The 16,135-nt window shown below is 40.4% G+C and overlaps 1 protein-coding gene across 1 annotated transcript in view; it reads left to right on the top strand.

The window, feature by feature from the left end:
* adamts3 (ADAM metallopeptidase with thrombospondin type 1 motif, 3) overlaps positions 1 to 16,135 on the top strand; it is a 325,580-nt gene that overhangs the window by 190,272 nt on the left and 119,173 nt on the right. The window lies entirely within an intron of this gene.

The following is a 16,135-nucleotide window of genomic DNA, read 5'->3' as shown; positions in this document are numbered from 1 at the left end:
GTGTCAAGGATAGAAAAAACAGGTCAATAGCCGGGACAGGAGAGCAAAAACATGGTCGGGGTCAGACACGGGTCGTAAGCCAGGGACAGACGGGAGCAAAAAACAGGTGGGAGTCAGGGTGGAAAAAGGCTTGCCTAGTGTTAACTGAGGTTCGCAGACGGACTGACAAAAGGGGACAGATAGGAGTGGGTTAAAATAGGGACCGGGAGCCAATCCGGGCCAGTTGACGCCATTTGGAGCGGGCATAGGTGATTCACATCGGTAATCACCGAACAAAACGTCTTTACAAAAAAGACGGGGGATGAAAAGACAAAAATGGAAAAAAAGAAGAAAAAGGAAAACAGAGAGATAAAAAAGGAAAAAAGGAATAAACTTGAATTATTTTATAGAAACACATTAACACTGAACAACACAGGAAATTATATTAAATTAAAACATGTGTTAATCTACAAAAAAATGATAAAATACCAACACTTTTAACCTTTTTATGCTAAACAAAAAGTCAACAACACAGAATCCCAAAAAAAAGGCATATTTACCAATCATAAGAGAAAAAAGTGCTTCTCGGAGGGAACCTGAGGTTGATTGGTTCCTTCCTACTCATTAAGATGCCTTACCAAAGGGCTGATTGCGATCCTACGGAGAGTACTTACAATTTTCATTGTGATTTACTCTTGTATGACTCTTCTGCTTCAAAATACTGTTTTCTGACGTACTTCTGAAGCCTGGCGTATTTTTCCGTGGTAGCTTTTTAGCATGGTGTTTGTTGACTACGGTCATTACGTACTGTATGTATGCATACCATCCCTCATTACATGTTATGAGTCGAAGTTCTAGTTGCAGTAATTCAGACTTTCACATTAGTGTCACTGGTTTCACTGGATTACAAAGAAAACAAATACTACTGTCAGATTAGCCTACGGTTGTCACGATTTCCCATTGCCCTCACCCGTGCCCGCTCGTTAGGCGCCAGCTGCTGCTCGTTGCCTGATCGGCTCCCCTCCTATTTAAACTCAGTGCTCTCATTCACTCTTTGTCAGTCCGTGAACGAACCTCTGCACTTGCAAGGCGAGCGTTTTGACTCTCTCTGGTACCCTGCTTGTGTATCCAGTATCCAATATCGATCCCGTCCGTCCCGTCCTTTCCGGTATCTCACTCGTGTATACAGTATCCAGTATTGATCCCATCTGTCCCGTCCTGTCCGGTATCTTGCTCATGTATCCAGTATCCGGTATGATCCCATCTGTCCCGTCCTGTCCGGTATCTTGCTCGTGTATCCAATATCCGGTATCGATCCCATCTTTCCCGTCCTGTCTGGTATATTGCCCGTGCATCCTGTATCCAGTACCAATCCCGTCAGTCCCGCCCTTGCCGGTATCTTGCTTGTGTATCTGATATCGATCCCGTCTGTTCCGTCCTTTCCGGTATCCTGCTCATGTATCCAGTATACGGTATCAATTTCATCCTGTCTGGTATCTTGCTCGTGCATCCTGTATCCGGTATTAACCCTGTATCTCCCGCCCTGTCCGGTATCGATCTCGTCTGTCCGGTATCCTTTTCGTGTATTTAGTATCCGGTATCAATCCCGTCTGTCCCGTCCTTTCCAGTATCTTGCTGTTGTATCTGGTATCCATCCCATCTGCCCCGTCCTGTCCGGTATCTTGCTCGTGCATCCTGTATCCAGTGTTGATCCCGTCAGTCCCGTCATGTCCGATATCTTGCTCGTATATCCAGTATCCGGTATCAATCTCGTCCTGTCCGGTATCTTGCTTGTGCATCCTGTATCCGTTATAGACCCCATCTGTCCAGTATCCTGCTTGTGTATTCAGTATTTGGTATGATCCCATCCGTCCCGTCCTGTCCGGTATTTTGCTTGTGTATCCAGTACCCGGTATGATCCCATCTTTCCCGTCCTCTCCGGTATCTTGCACGTGTATCCAGTATCCGGTATCGATCCCATCTGTCCGTCCTGTCCAATATCTTGCTCGTGCACCCTGTATCCAGTATCAATCCAGTCTGTCCCGTCCTGTCCGGTATCTTGCTCGTGCATCCTGTATCAGGTATCGATCCCGTCTGTCCCGTCCTGTCCGGTATCTTGCTCGTGTATCCTGTATCTGTTATCGATCCCGTCCGTCCTGTCCCGTTTCGATCTCGTCTGCCCCTGGCTTTCTGTTTTCCTGCGCCTGACTTCTCTGTCTTACTCCTTCTGCCCAGCGATCGCCGAATGGCTGGCGTTTGTGTTCCTGCTCAGGACTGCCCCGTTTATGTAAAATAAAGCTTGGTGTGAAAACGTTACGCGTTTGGGTCCACCGTCTGACAACGGTAGGATGTCTCCACAGGGTAGGACCTTTCGATAGAACACTGGTTTATAGCGGCAGCACCGCGACGCAGTGGTTAGCGCGTATGCGGCACAGTTCTAAGGTCTTGGGAACCTCCTGTTAGAATCCAGCTACCGAACTTCCTGTGCGGAGTTTGTATGTTCTCCCCGTGCTTGCGTGGGTTCCCTCCGGGCACTCTGGTTTCCTCCCACATTCCAAAGACATGCATTTCAGGTGGATTGGCCGGTCCAAATTGTCCCTAGGTGTGACTGAGCGAGTGAGCTGTCTGTCCCTGTGTGCCCTGCGATTGGCTGGCAACCAGTTCAGGGTGTCCCCTGCCCACTGCCCGATGATAGATGGGATGGGCTCCAGCACCCCCGCGACCCTACTGAGGATAAGCGGTGCAGATAATGAGATGAGATGAGACTGGTTTATAGCGCCATTTAAAAAAAACAAAGTAGAATATGTAAGTTTTTTTCGGATTGTGTGACAATACAGCGGGTCATAAAACTTGCGACCTACTTGGGACTGGTTTATTCAGTACTACCCGCTGTAAAAAACAAACCTCGCAGTGATGCTAAAAAGCATCAAAACAGATCGCGCTAATTAGCCAACTTGACGGCCTCTGCCGTCTTCTCACAAAACTCTGGCTGCCCGAATGCAAACATCAACAGCTGGAAGCGAAAACAAGCCAACAATTTTGGGGGATTTATCCGATTATGAGGGTTGCGTCTTGCAGAGTCGATCGGAGGAATTTAGCGGCTCCCAACGCCATCTGCCTCATTGGAGCTCACGGGGGAGCTTGTTTGTGCCCGTGGAAGGTAATTGACTTGGAATGGCTTGTGCCCGACGCCATGTTTTTTTTTTGTTTTTTCTTCTTTAAATCGTCCCCAGACAGGGGATGTCCAAGCCTTTCAATTCTCGCGGTGGGCACTCAGCCGGCCCACTCTCCGACATTGAAAGAAATTCGATTTCTAGGCCGGGCGTGCGTTTTATGACTCGGAAGAGGCAAACACTCGAAGGTTCCGATCGAATAAAACTTCTTGTTACAGAATTGTATTCTATTTGATTTACCGTATTTTCCGCACTATAAGGCGCACCTAAAAGCCTTTATTTTTTTCAAAAGCTGACCATGCGCCTTATAATACAGTGCGCCTTATATATGGATCAATATTAAGTCGCGAGGTCTTGCAACTAAAGCAAGCAGCCGCCGACTAGATTTTCTCCCGAAGTCGTCCGCGGTGTATGCTAAGATTTATATACAGGCGTTTCATTGGCTAACCAATGTGTCAATCATCATTTGAATCGATCACTATTGGCTAAAGTTATTCTGAGGTAAAGGGGGAGGGTCCTTTGTATCATTTACAGGCTCGCTTAGGCTAAAGGGGCGAAACAAAGCCTGCAATTGGCCGAAAAAGATGAATGTGAATAGCAAGTTTGGTTGTCTACAGCGTAGAGCAAACAAGTTTTACCATTCTGTATTTGTAAATATTTTACTCTCCTGGATTTACTACACTCACGGATATAAGAGGACCATGGTTGCACATTATTATTGAACACAACGACTTCGGTGAGCTACTCCGGCTATATATTTTCCCAGTATCTTGTTTCAGAATGATCTCTGTGATGGGTCTTTTTTTAAATTAAACTCAATTCCAAGTGTTTATTGTCATATGCACAGTAAAGTTGCGAGCGAAAAAGAAAAAAGAAACTAAGGAATGGCTGGCATTTCTTAAATCCCAAGACTTTAACCTTCTGAATGATATTTGGACCGATGCATTTGAGTGACATCGTACGGACACCGCATCCGCACGTGTCTACGACACGTATTTGCTTCTTTGCAAGCTTTGCGAATGTTAAGGGGGTAATAAGTTGGACTGAACTATCTGACTGTTTTGTCCACATTCCCATTGTAGCGCCTTATAATCCGGTGCGCCTTATGTATGGAAGATATAGGACCAAAAACTATTTTTGGGGGTGCGCCCTATAACCCGGTGCGCCCTATAGTGCAGAAAATACGGTAAAACATATATTTTGGAGTTCTGTAAGATGTCACTCTGCTGCAATAAAAAATCAATTGTGTACTACAAAATATAATATTTATTGGCAGAATTTCTCTATAACAACAGACGTTACATTACAATTGTCAAGAACCAGAACAGGATCAGGACCCAATTGCGTGACGTTCTCACACAAGCCTTTATTTGACGGGAAATGGGGAGTCATGCGCGTTAGAATAGAATTGAATAGAATAGAATATACCTTTATTGTCATTGTTACAAAATGGGTTAACATATTGTGACAACGAAATTGGGCACTCAGAAAGTTAGGCAGCCGGTCTGGCGTGGAAAGACTGGAAGTCAGAGACCGACGAGATAAGGATAACGAAAATAAACAGGAAAAACGAGATGGGAACAAAAACTGGAGAAACTAACAAACAGGACAAAAACAGACGGAAACAAAACTAAATCCCGAAATTAAACAGAACAAAAATAAACAGGAACAATAACGGACTTGGAATACCAACAGCAAAAGAGGACCGAGTCAGAACCCACGTCTTGTGAGGCAGAAGTTCGTTTGACGGACTGATAACCGAAGCAAGAGAGCACTGAGCTTTGTGTAGACAGGCAGCTGACGCCACATGGGCGGGGCCAATGGGTCACCATGGCAACCAAGACACAAATGGGCGGGGCCAATTGGGCACCATGGCAACCATGATACACATGGGCACCGCCACTTGGGCACCATGGCAACCATGACAACAATATTGAATTAATTTGTAGTTTTTCTCTAATATTACTTTTGTAGTATTGCCATAGTAGAAATTTTGTAGTATATTGTTGGTATTTTTGTAGTATTACTGTATTTGTATTTTCGTAGCAAATATGTCAGAATATTTACGTAGTAGTATTTTAGTTGTATTTCTTTCGAATGTAGCTCTGCATCATAGCATGACAGTTTTTGTATTTCTTTCGTATGTATTTCTGCATCTGAGCATTACTGTATTTGTACGTATTTTTGTAGAACTATTGTTGGTATTTTTGTAGTATAATTGTAGTTGTATTTTCGTAGCAAATATTCCGTAATATTTACGTAGTAGTATTTTTGTTGTATTTCTTTTGAATGTAGCTCTGCATCATAGCATGACAGTATTTGTTCGTATTTTTGTACAAGTATTGTCGGTATTTTTGTAGAATTACTGTAGTTGTAATTTTGTAGCAAATATGTTGTAATATTTTCGTAATAGTATTTTTGTTGTATTTCTTTTGTATGTCGTTCTGTATTATAGTATTACTGAATTTCTTCGTATTTTTGTATTTTTTAAGTATTTCCAAAATAGTAGTTTGGTAGTATTTCTGTAGTATTTTTGTAGTACTACTTTAGTTGTATTTGTGTGGTATTTATGCTGTAAAATTTCTGTAGTAGTGTTTTGTATCCTGGTATTACTGTAGTAGTACTTTTTTATAGTATATTTTATTTTCGGTATGAAAGAAAAGTAATGTATTAGGTCCCTGTTATTAATCACGATATTAGGTATTTCATTTTGTAGTAAATTGGCAGAATATTCTGCATATTTTTAGATTTCGATTTAATTGTATTTTTGTGGTATTTATGTCGTAATATTTCCCTAGTAGTGTTTTGCATTTTAGTATTTTTGCTGTAATATTTTTATAGTATGTTATATTTTCGGAATGAAAGCAAAAAAAATGTATTAGGTCCCTGTTATTAATCACAAATAAGGTATTTCCCTTTGTAGTATTTTTTAGTATGCTTGAAATATTTCTGTAGTAGTATTTTTGTGTTGACACACAAAGAGACCCTTGGGGACGAAGTTTGCACCCAAAAACATTTTATTATGAGTAGTACTTTATTCACAATTTTATATACAGTAATCCCTCGGTTATCGCGGTTAATGGGAACCAAGACCACCCACGAAAACTGAAAATCCGCGAAGTAGCGGCGCCCCTTCAAAAATGCTTACAAAAACGTATACAGGTATACAGTATACCCCCCTGTATACAGTACACCATATAGAATATGTTTTTGTAAGCAAACAACAGTTAAAAAATGGTCTGTGTTCATTTTAATGAAAGTGTAAGAGCTACCTTCTGACAATAACAACATACTTTAGCTAGCGGCATCGAACGGCTTTTACAACAAATACACGAAACCACACACAATTAGCCGTGTTTAGGTAGTACAAACACCCGCTTGCTTTTGGTATAATAAAGTCAAACTTGAGATGAAATGTGACGGAAGAGAATATACTCACGTCGCGTCGCCGAGTTCCTCCATGATAAACGGGCGCCACATAAGAAGGGGGTGAGGTGGGAGGAGTTAAAGGAGGGGGGGGTAGCGAAGCAGTAACTCACCATGACTAAGCGTTGTGTCAGGGCCTCCCCCTCCCCTTCACAATAAGAGTGTCCACACCGTGTCCTCAGTAGACATAAGCTCGCGCTCAATGGCGTCAAGTCAATAAAAGCTTTTCTTGAAAAGGTAAGGTATTTTTTTTAGACCCGGGAAGCTCTGAACCCGCAAAAGTGGAACCGCAAACTAGCGAGTATTGTATTGTCATTATTTTTTGACCATTTTCGTTTGGAAAAGCCACATCTAGTGGCCAAATTTCACACAGTGTCCCTTTAAAACGAATTGTGCATATAATCCACGTTTAAATCAGAACATCTCGACACAGTCAATAAGTATGTTTCTTTGGAGGGTCCACTTCCGCGTCCTCTTCACACAAGACCCCCGCTCGTACAATGATTCCTCTCGACTGCTAACACTCATCAACCCTATTTCCTAATGGCACTCAGAAGGCCGCGATAATCAAACTCAATTGCTGTTTACAAAGCCGGAGAAGCCGATAAAACAACACTTGATTCATATTATCATACGTCTATATCAAACCCGGCGCTCATTGTCACTCACAAATGCACGGTAATAGAAATTAAATTACCGTATTTTCCACACTATAAGGCGCACCTAAAAGTCTTAATTTTTTTCAAAAGCTGACCATGCGCCTTATAATACAGTGCGCCTTATATATGGATCAATATTAAGTCGCAAAGTCTTGCAACTAATGAAAGCAGCCGCCGACTCGATTTTCCCCCGAACGCGGAGTAGTCCGCGGTGTATGCTGGGATTTATATACCGGCGTTTCATTGGCTAACCAATGTGTCAATCATCACTTGAATCGATCACTATTGGCTAAAGTTATTCGGAGGTGAAAGGGGCGGATCCTTTTCATCATTTACAGGCTCGCATAGGCTAAAGGCGCAAAACAAAGCCTGCAATTGGCCGAAAAAGATGTGTCAATCATCAGTTGAATCGATCACTATTGGCTAAAGTTATTCGGAGGTGAAAGGGGCGGATCCTTTTCATCATTTACAGGCTGGCATAGGCTAAAGGCGCAAAACAAAGCCTGCAATTGGCCGAAAAAGATGTGTCAATCATCAGTTGAATCGATCACTATTGGCTAAAGTTATTCGGAGGTGAAAGGGGCGGATCCTTTTCATCATTTACAGGCTGGCATAGGCTAAAGGGGCAAAACAAAGCATGCAATATGCCATGTTTTACCATTCTGTATTTGTAAATATTTTACTCTCCTGGATTTACTACACTCACGGATATAAGAGGACCATGGTTGCACATTATTATTGAACACAACGACTTCGGTGAGCTACTCCGGCTATACATTTTCCCAGTATCTTGTTTCAGAGTGATATCGATGTTTCTGTGATGGGTCTTTTTTCAAATTAAACTCAATTCCAAGTGTTTATTGTCATATGCACAGTAAAGTTGCGAGCGAAAAAGAAAATAGAAACTTAGGAATGGTTGGCATTTCTTGAATCCCAAGACTTTAACCTTCCGAATGAGATTTGGAACGATGCATTTGAGTGACATCGTACAGACACTGTTTCCGTACATGTCTGAGACACGTATTTGCTTCTTTGCAAGCTTTCGGAATGTTAAGGGGGTAATAAGTATGACTGTACTATCCGACTGTTTTGTCCACGTTCCCATTGTAGCGCCTTATAATCCGGTGCGCCTTATGTATGGAAAATATAGGACCAAAAACTATTTTTTGGGGGTGCGCCCTATAACCCCGTGCGCCCTATAGTGCGGAAAATACAATACTACGAATTTCAATTTTTGATTCAATGAGAACATTTGAAGGACCTTTATACCGAATTGAGCATAGAAATTACCATTTTGGTTCCTGGTCACCAAGTCTAGGATTATGTTAATAGGTAAAGAAAGAATAACAAATAATGCGGAATAATCTGTCATGAACCAAAACAGGATCAGGACCCAAACGCGTGACGTATCTCACACAAGCCTTTTATTTACGGGAAATGAGTCATGCACGTTAGGCAGCCTGGCGTGGAAAGACAGGAAGCCAGAGACGGAAAAGTAGTAACATTGATGAGGCACCGGAATCTATTGCTAAAAGGAGATCATTGGTTACTTTAGCCAGGGCTGTCTTAGTAGAGTGATTTGCCCTAAATGCTGACTGGACAGTTTCAAAGAGGTTGTTTTCTGACATGAAGTCATTTAGCTGCTGTGCAACGACCTTTTTAAGTAATTTTGCAAAAAATGGCAGATTTGACACTGGCCAATAATTACCTAGGCTTTCTGGCTCAAGGTTAGGTCGCTTAAGCGTGGGTTTAATGACGGCAGACTTGAAGGCTACACAAAACTGGAAACTGAAATTAAAAAGGACAAAATAAACGGGAAGAATACCAGACAGGAAAATCCAACAGGAAAACAGGACCAAGTCAGAACCCACGTCTTGCGGGGTAGAGGTTCGTTGACGGGCTGACAAAGGCAGCAAGAGAGCGCTGAGCTTAATATAGACAGAAAGCCAAATTCTCAACGAGCGGCAGCTGGCGCCACACGGGCCGGGCCAATTGGGCCCCATGGCAACCGTGACACACACGGGCACGGCCAATTGGGCGCCATGGCAACAATGACATAATCCTGTGAAAACTGGGGTAAAAATTGGAAAAATTACCCCAAAAAATGTAATCTATGATGCCGAAAAACATGTAGTTTAGAACTGTAATTCCAGGATTGAACACTAGAGTATCTTTTGGCGGCAAAAGAGGGCAGGTACTAGTGTTAGGATTTCGCATCAGTTATGGATATTTTATTATGGGCCATACAAAAAAGTAAGGTAGCGTTTACCAAAGCTAAATTGTAATGGGAAGAACTTCCTGTAACTGAAAATATAAGCGTCTTTTTTTTTATATGCGAAAATATTTGTCTCAAAAAGAAATATATTCGCGTTTTACTATAGATTGAACAGCCACCACTAGTGGTCAAAAATAGACACTGTCCCTTTAAGTAAAAGATTAATTGTACTCCTGATTTATACTCAATTTTCCCTTTAATGGTACCAGAAAATCGGGAAGTTGTCTTTGAAAGTCTTTAAGGAATGCTTGAATTTTGAAAAAGGTTCACGAACCCTGCAAACAGCAACCACTAGTGGTTAATGTCTCAAAATCAAATATTTTTGCGATTTACTCAAGATTTAAAAATCATATATTTCTTGATAAACGGCAATACAAGATAGTAAATCACAAACGCAATTTGAAAATATTTTTGTGGCTTAGCAAAAAACATGATTCATACCGAATTTATATTTTAATGGTACTGGAAAAATCGAAAGTTGGCTTTGAAAGTCCTTAAGAAGTGTCTGCGAACCCTGCAAACAGGAACCACTAGTGGTCAAATAATAGACACTGTCCCTTTAAGTAAAAGCTGAATTGTACTTCTGATTCATACTGAACTTTTCTGTTAATGGTACCAGAAAAATCGGAAAGTTGGCTTTAAAAGTCTTTAAGGGGTGTTTCAATTTCTAAAAAGGTATATGAACCCTGCAAACAGCAACCACTAGTTGACAAATTATGGACACTGTCCCTTTAAGTAAAAGCTGAATTGTACTCCTGATTCATAATGAAATTTTCTTTTAATGGTACCAAATAAATCGGATAGTTGGCTTTGAAAGTCCTTAAAAATTGTTTGAATGATGAAAAAGGTCTACGAACCATGCAAACAGCAAAAACTATTGGTCAAATAATAGACTCTGTCCCTTTAAGTAAAAGCTGAATTGTACTCCTGATTCATACTGATTTTTTTAATGGTACCAGAAAATCGAAAAGATGGCTTTGAATTTTTTAAAAAAAGGTCTATGAACCCTGCAAACAGCAACCACTAGTCGTTAAATATTAGACACTGTCCCTTTAAGTAAAAGCTGAATTGGACTCCTGATTCATACTGATTTTTTAATGGTACTGGAAAAATTAAAAGTTGTCTTTGAAAGTCCTTAAGGAGTGCTTGTATTTTGAAAAATGTCTACGAACCCTGCAAACAGCAGCCACTAGTGGTCAAATAATAGACACTGTCCCTTTAAATAAAAGCTGAATTGTACTTCTGATTCATACTGAATTTTTCTTTTAATAGTACTGGAAAAATCAGAAAGATGGCTTTGAAAGTCTTTAAGGCGTGCTTGAATCTTGAAAAAAAAGGGTATGAACCCTGGAAACAGCAACCACTAGTGGTCAAATAAAAGACACTGTCCCTTTAAGTATGAGCTGAGTCGTGCTCCTTATTCATACTGAATTTTTATTTTAATGGTACCGGAAAAATCGGAAAGTTGCCTTTGAAAGTCTTTAAGGAGTGCTTGAATTTTGAAAAATCTCTACGAACCCTGCAAACAGCAGCCACTAGTGGTCAAATAATAGACACTGTCCCTTTAAGAATGAGCTGAGTTGTGCTCCTTATTCATACTGAATTTTTCTTTAAATGGTACCGGAAAAATCGGAAAGTTGTCTTTGAAAGTCTTTAAGGAGTGCTTGAATTTGAAGAAAACGTTCACCAACCCTGTAACCGCAACCACTAGTGGTCAAATAATAGACACTGTCCCTTTAAGTACAATCTAAATTGTACTCCTGTTTCATATTGAACTTTTCTGTTAATGGTACCAGAAAATCAGAAAGTTGGCTTTGAAAATCCCTAAGGAGTGCTTACATTTTGAAAAAGGTCTACGAACCCTGCAAACAGCAGCCACTAGTGATCAAATAATAGACACTGTCCCTTTAAGTAAAAACTGAATTGTACTCCTGCTTACTTAGATATTGATTTTCCCGTTTAATCAAGTGCAAATTGCACTTTTTTCAGCTTTGGAATGATATGAGGGACAAAATTGGCATATGTTTATGAAACTAATATCCACCCATCCATGATCTGCACCGCTTATCCTCAGTAGGGTCGCGGGGGTTCTGGAGCCCTATCTTCGGGCAGTGGGCAGGGGACACCCTGAACTGGTCGCCAGCCAATCCTAGAGCACATAGAAACAGACATCTCACTCAACCTGACATGCATGTTTTGGGGAATGTGGAAGGAAACCCACCCAAGCATAGGGAGAACATGCAAACTCCACACGGGGACTTGAACCTTGAACCTCTGCTTCCCTGTGCGCCAACCACCCATCCACCGTGCCGTGATGAAACTAATACGATGATATTCATTTTTAAATGTTAATTTCGACACTGAAAGAAAAACGATCCACCCAAGGTAGATATGTTTACTGTGATGAATAAAAAAATAAAAAAACAAAAAAAGATCATAGAGCTAATCCCAAAAGGAAAGGGGGAATATATTTTAAGCAGCCTTCTGGCGCTATTGCTCACTTACTTTGGCAAATGTCCCCCCAAAGTCCCCAGTGGACAGGGGGGGATACAAAACAGATGGCCGCCGCTAAATTTGTTCACCTCCGTCACCTCGTTTGTTTCGTCAAATGAGATTAGACGTTCTTAGTGAGAGGAGATGCCGGAGGTCCGCTCGCCATGTTAATATTTCATGTTTAAGACGAATTCATGTTCTTGAAATACGAGGAATGGAACACCCGGTCGTGAAATGAATGGTGATTGCACCTTCCGACATGAAGAAGAGGAAAACTTTTCTCTTTTTTCTCTCTCTCTTTCTCTCTCTCTCTCTCTCTCTCTCTCTCTCTCTCTCTCTCTCTCTCTCTCTCTCTCTCTCCATCTATCTGTCTGTCTGTCTATCTATCTATCTACGTATCTATCTATCACTTTACATCGTTTTCTATTACTCTCTCTCCTTCTCTCTATCTTTCTTTATCTCTAACTTCATCTCTCTCTATCTATCTATCTATCTATCTCTATCCCTCTGTTATCTATCTATCTATCTATCTCCCTCTGTTATCTATCTATCTATCTATCTATCTATCTATCTATCTATCCCTGTTATCTATCTATCTATCTATCTCTCAATCTCTCTATCTATCTATCTATCTATCTATCTATCTATCTATTTATCTATCTATCTATCTATCTATCTATCTATCTATCTCTCTATCTCTCTATCTCTCTATCCCTGTTATCTATCTATCTATCTATCTATCTATCACTTTACATATTTTTTCTATTACTCTCTCTCCTTCTCTCTCTCTTTCTTTCTCTCACTTCATCTCTATCTATCTATCTCTATCTATCTATCTATATCCCTCTGTTATCAATCTATCTATCTATCTATCTATCTATCTATCTATCTATCTATCTATCTATCTATCTATCTATCTATCTATCTATCTATCTATTTATCTATCTATCACGTTACATCGTTTTCTATCACTCTCTCTCTCCTTCTTTATCTCTCACTTCATCTCTATCTATCTATCTATCTATCTATCTATCTATCACTTCACATATTTTTCTATTACTCTCTCTCTCCCTCTCTCTCTCTTTATCTCTCACTTCATGTCTATCTATCTATCTATCTATCTATCTATCTATCTATCTATCTATCTGTCACTTTACATCTTTTTTCTATTACTCTCTCTCCTTCTCTCTCTCTTTCTTTATCTCTCACTTCATCTCTATCGATCGATCTATCTTTCTATCTATCTATCTATCTATCTATCTATCTATCTATCTATCCCTGTTATCTATCTATCTATCCCTGTTATCTATCTATCTATCTATCTATCTCTCTCTATCTATCTATCTATCTATCTATCTATCTATCTATCTATCCCTGTTATCTATCTATCTATCTATCTATCACTTTACATCTTTTTTCTATTACTCTCTCTCCTTCTCTCTCTCTTTCTTTCTCTCACTTCATCTCTATCTATCTATCTCTATCTATCTATCTATATCCCTCTGTTATCAATCTATCTATCTATCTATCTATCTATCTATCACGTTACATCTTTTTTCTATCACTCTCTCTCTCCTTCTTTATCTCTCACTTCATCTCTATCTATCTATCTATCTATCTATCTATCTATCTATCTATCTATCTATCGATCTATCTGTCACTTTACATCTTTTTTCTATTACTCTCTCTCCTTCTCTCTCTCTTTCTTTATCTCTCACTTCATCTCTATCGATCGATCTATCTATCTATCTATCTATCTATCTTTTCTATCCCTCCTGCTCTCTCTCACTTTTTCTCTCCCTCCATATCTATATATCTATCTATGTATCTTTTCTATCCCTCCCACTCTTTCTCACTTTCTCTCTCCCTCCATATCTATCTATCTATCTATCTATCTATCTATCTATCTATCTATCTATCTATCTATCTATCTATCTCTGTCTCTCTCTCTCTCTATCTCTCTATTTATCGAATCTAGTTGTATTTTTTTTCTCCACATTTCTTTCATGGAGCCACAAAACTTTCCCTGTTCCGGTAGGAATAACTCGGCCGCATTTTGATGCCGCCCGCTGCTAATGCCGACATATGAACGATTCCTCGTCCGAGATCTCCAAGCTCAAGTTGAAATCTTCGATATGGCAAAAACGTCCCGAGTGGACCGCGGCCAGAGAGGAACATTCAGAAAATCGCTGACCGTCCGGTGACGTTCTCGTTTTTGCCGCGTGTTCCGAGAAGGTTTTTGGACGAGATCAAACATAAATGAGTTTGCAGAGTGGCGGGAATGTTTATTTTCCAAACATCAATTACGTTGGAATTGAAGTCTCAAAAAAAAAAAAATGGAACCGTCTCAAATCTGTCAGGGATGTTTGCGGAAACGGCGGGACGAGCATCAGAAGACGCTAACGAGGAATCGGAGTTGGAAGGAGATGGAAGTGACAGGCTGCACTTAGTTGTCCTGCGTTGAAGGTTTTCTGGTGACTCGTTCAGGAAGGAACCAGAAATGGAAGTTGGCTTTATGGATGTTTTCTACAGATTGGAATCGATTGAATTTCCGTGCATTTCACACCTAGGCCTTTAAGGGACTATAAAAGACTTTTATTTTCAAATAGGTCTGTGCCCAGGGTTGGGTAGGGTTACTTTAACTGGATTACTTTCAATTACTTTTGGATTACTCCAATACCAAATATGCTAATAAAAGACAAAATAATCTAAATATGAATAAAATGACTAAATTTTGTGCAGGCTTGGGGAATAACGGCAAAAATGATGTTGGCAAGCTGTTTGGATTTATTTTCATTTAGTTTCCGTCGCATTTTATGTTAATTTTGCCGGAGATCAAAGAGATCAAAGCCAGGAGAGAAAGCTTACCACGTGTTGTGAGTCATCATTCTATTCATATTTAGCTTCTTTTGTCTTTTATTAGCATATTTGGTGTTGGAGTCATCCAAAAGTAATTGAAAGTAATCCAATTAAAGTAACCCTACCCAACCCTGGGCACAGAACGTGTAGTGTTCCTTCCCACAATCAGATAGATATGTTGAAAAGTGTTCCACATGCCGGGAAACTACAGAAATTTAATTTCAAAGTTGACTCCCAAAATGCAAAGTTCCTTTAACACAACATATGAGGCAGCTCCGAAACAGACAGTGATTGTAGGGAACAGAGATTGTATACAGCTCATTTCTACTTGGAGAAATTGGAACTTTGCATACAGTTTTCGACTGTTTTGTCCAAGTGGTGTGCTCTAACTTCTTAAAGGAGAGGTGGCTAACCCGGTCCTGGAGAGCCACAGTTCCTGCATGTTTTGGAGGTTTCTCTGTTCCAACAGATTTTCAGCTTTTTAGCAAGCCTTGTGAGAGCTTGATAATGATCCAGGTGTTTGGAATCACCTGTATTCGAGCAGAGAAACCTTCGAAACATGCAGGACTTGTGGCTCTCCAGGACCGGGTTTGCCACCCCTGTCTTAAAGCTTCGTGGGGTAAGTTTACCTGTCGCCGTTACGGCGTGCAATCCTTCCTTGTCTTTGCTTCCTTTAAGGCAGGCAATTGTGGCTTTTTGCTTGTGTTTTTAGCTGCTTGGTATACTTTTGGTCGGCTAGCTCGCCGTTAGCGTAGTGGCTACTGATAGCTTCGAGTCTGGTTTCGGACCAGGTTACCCTCTATTAGCAATCAGCTTATTGGCTAGCCAGCTGTGTCTATGGGTTTATTTCTAACCTGATTTATGTCTGTTCCTGTATTTGTTTTCTATATTGGCTCCTGGTTAGACTGGCTGCTTACTGCATGTTTTTGGCCAGCCAGCCTGGTGCTAATCATCCTGGTTAGCTTTCTTTTGCAACCGGTTAGCCTGCCATGTCCATTTGTTTTATTTTTGGCTGTGTTAGCCCCTTTTGGCGGCATTTTGTTGTACCATTACTGCATTTTCTGTAAAAAGCTACCAAAACTTGGCTGAAAACACTCGTAACCTCTTTTACCAATTAACATTTAAACCAATATGGTGACTGGCTTGCAAGGGGGATGGTGTAACTCTTTTAATCAATATTTTATTTTCAATCGTGTTGAATTAACTAACTTCTTTTTTATATATATATATGTTTCTTGTTTTGTAAAATATTAAGAAAAACTATCCATAAA

This window comes from Urocampus carinirostris, chromosome 5 (genome assembly GCF_059441175.1).
Source record: "Urocampus carinirostris isolate Australia breed hairy pipefish chromosome 5, RoL_Ucar_1.0, whole genome shotgun sequence".
NCBI lineage: Eukaryota > Metazoa > Chordata > Actinopteri > Syngnathiformes > Syngnathidae > Urocampus > Urocampus carinirostris.
The sequence above is the reverse complement of the archived record's forward strand: the minus strand, read 5'-3'. Positions and strand labels throughout refer to the sequence as shown.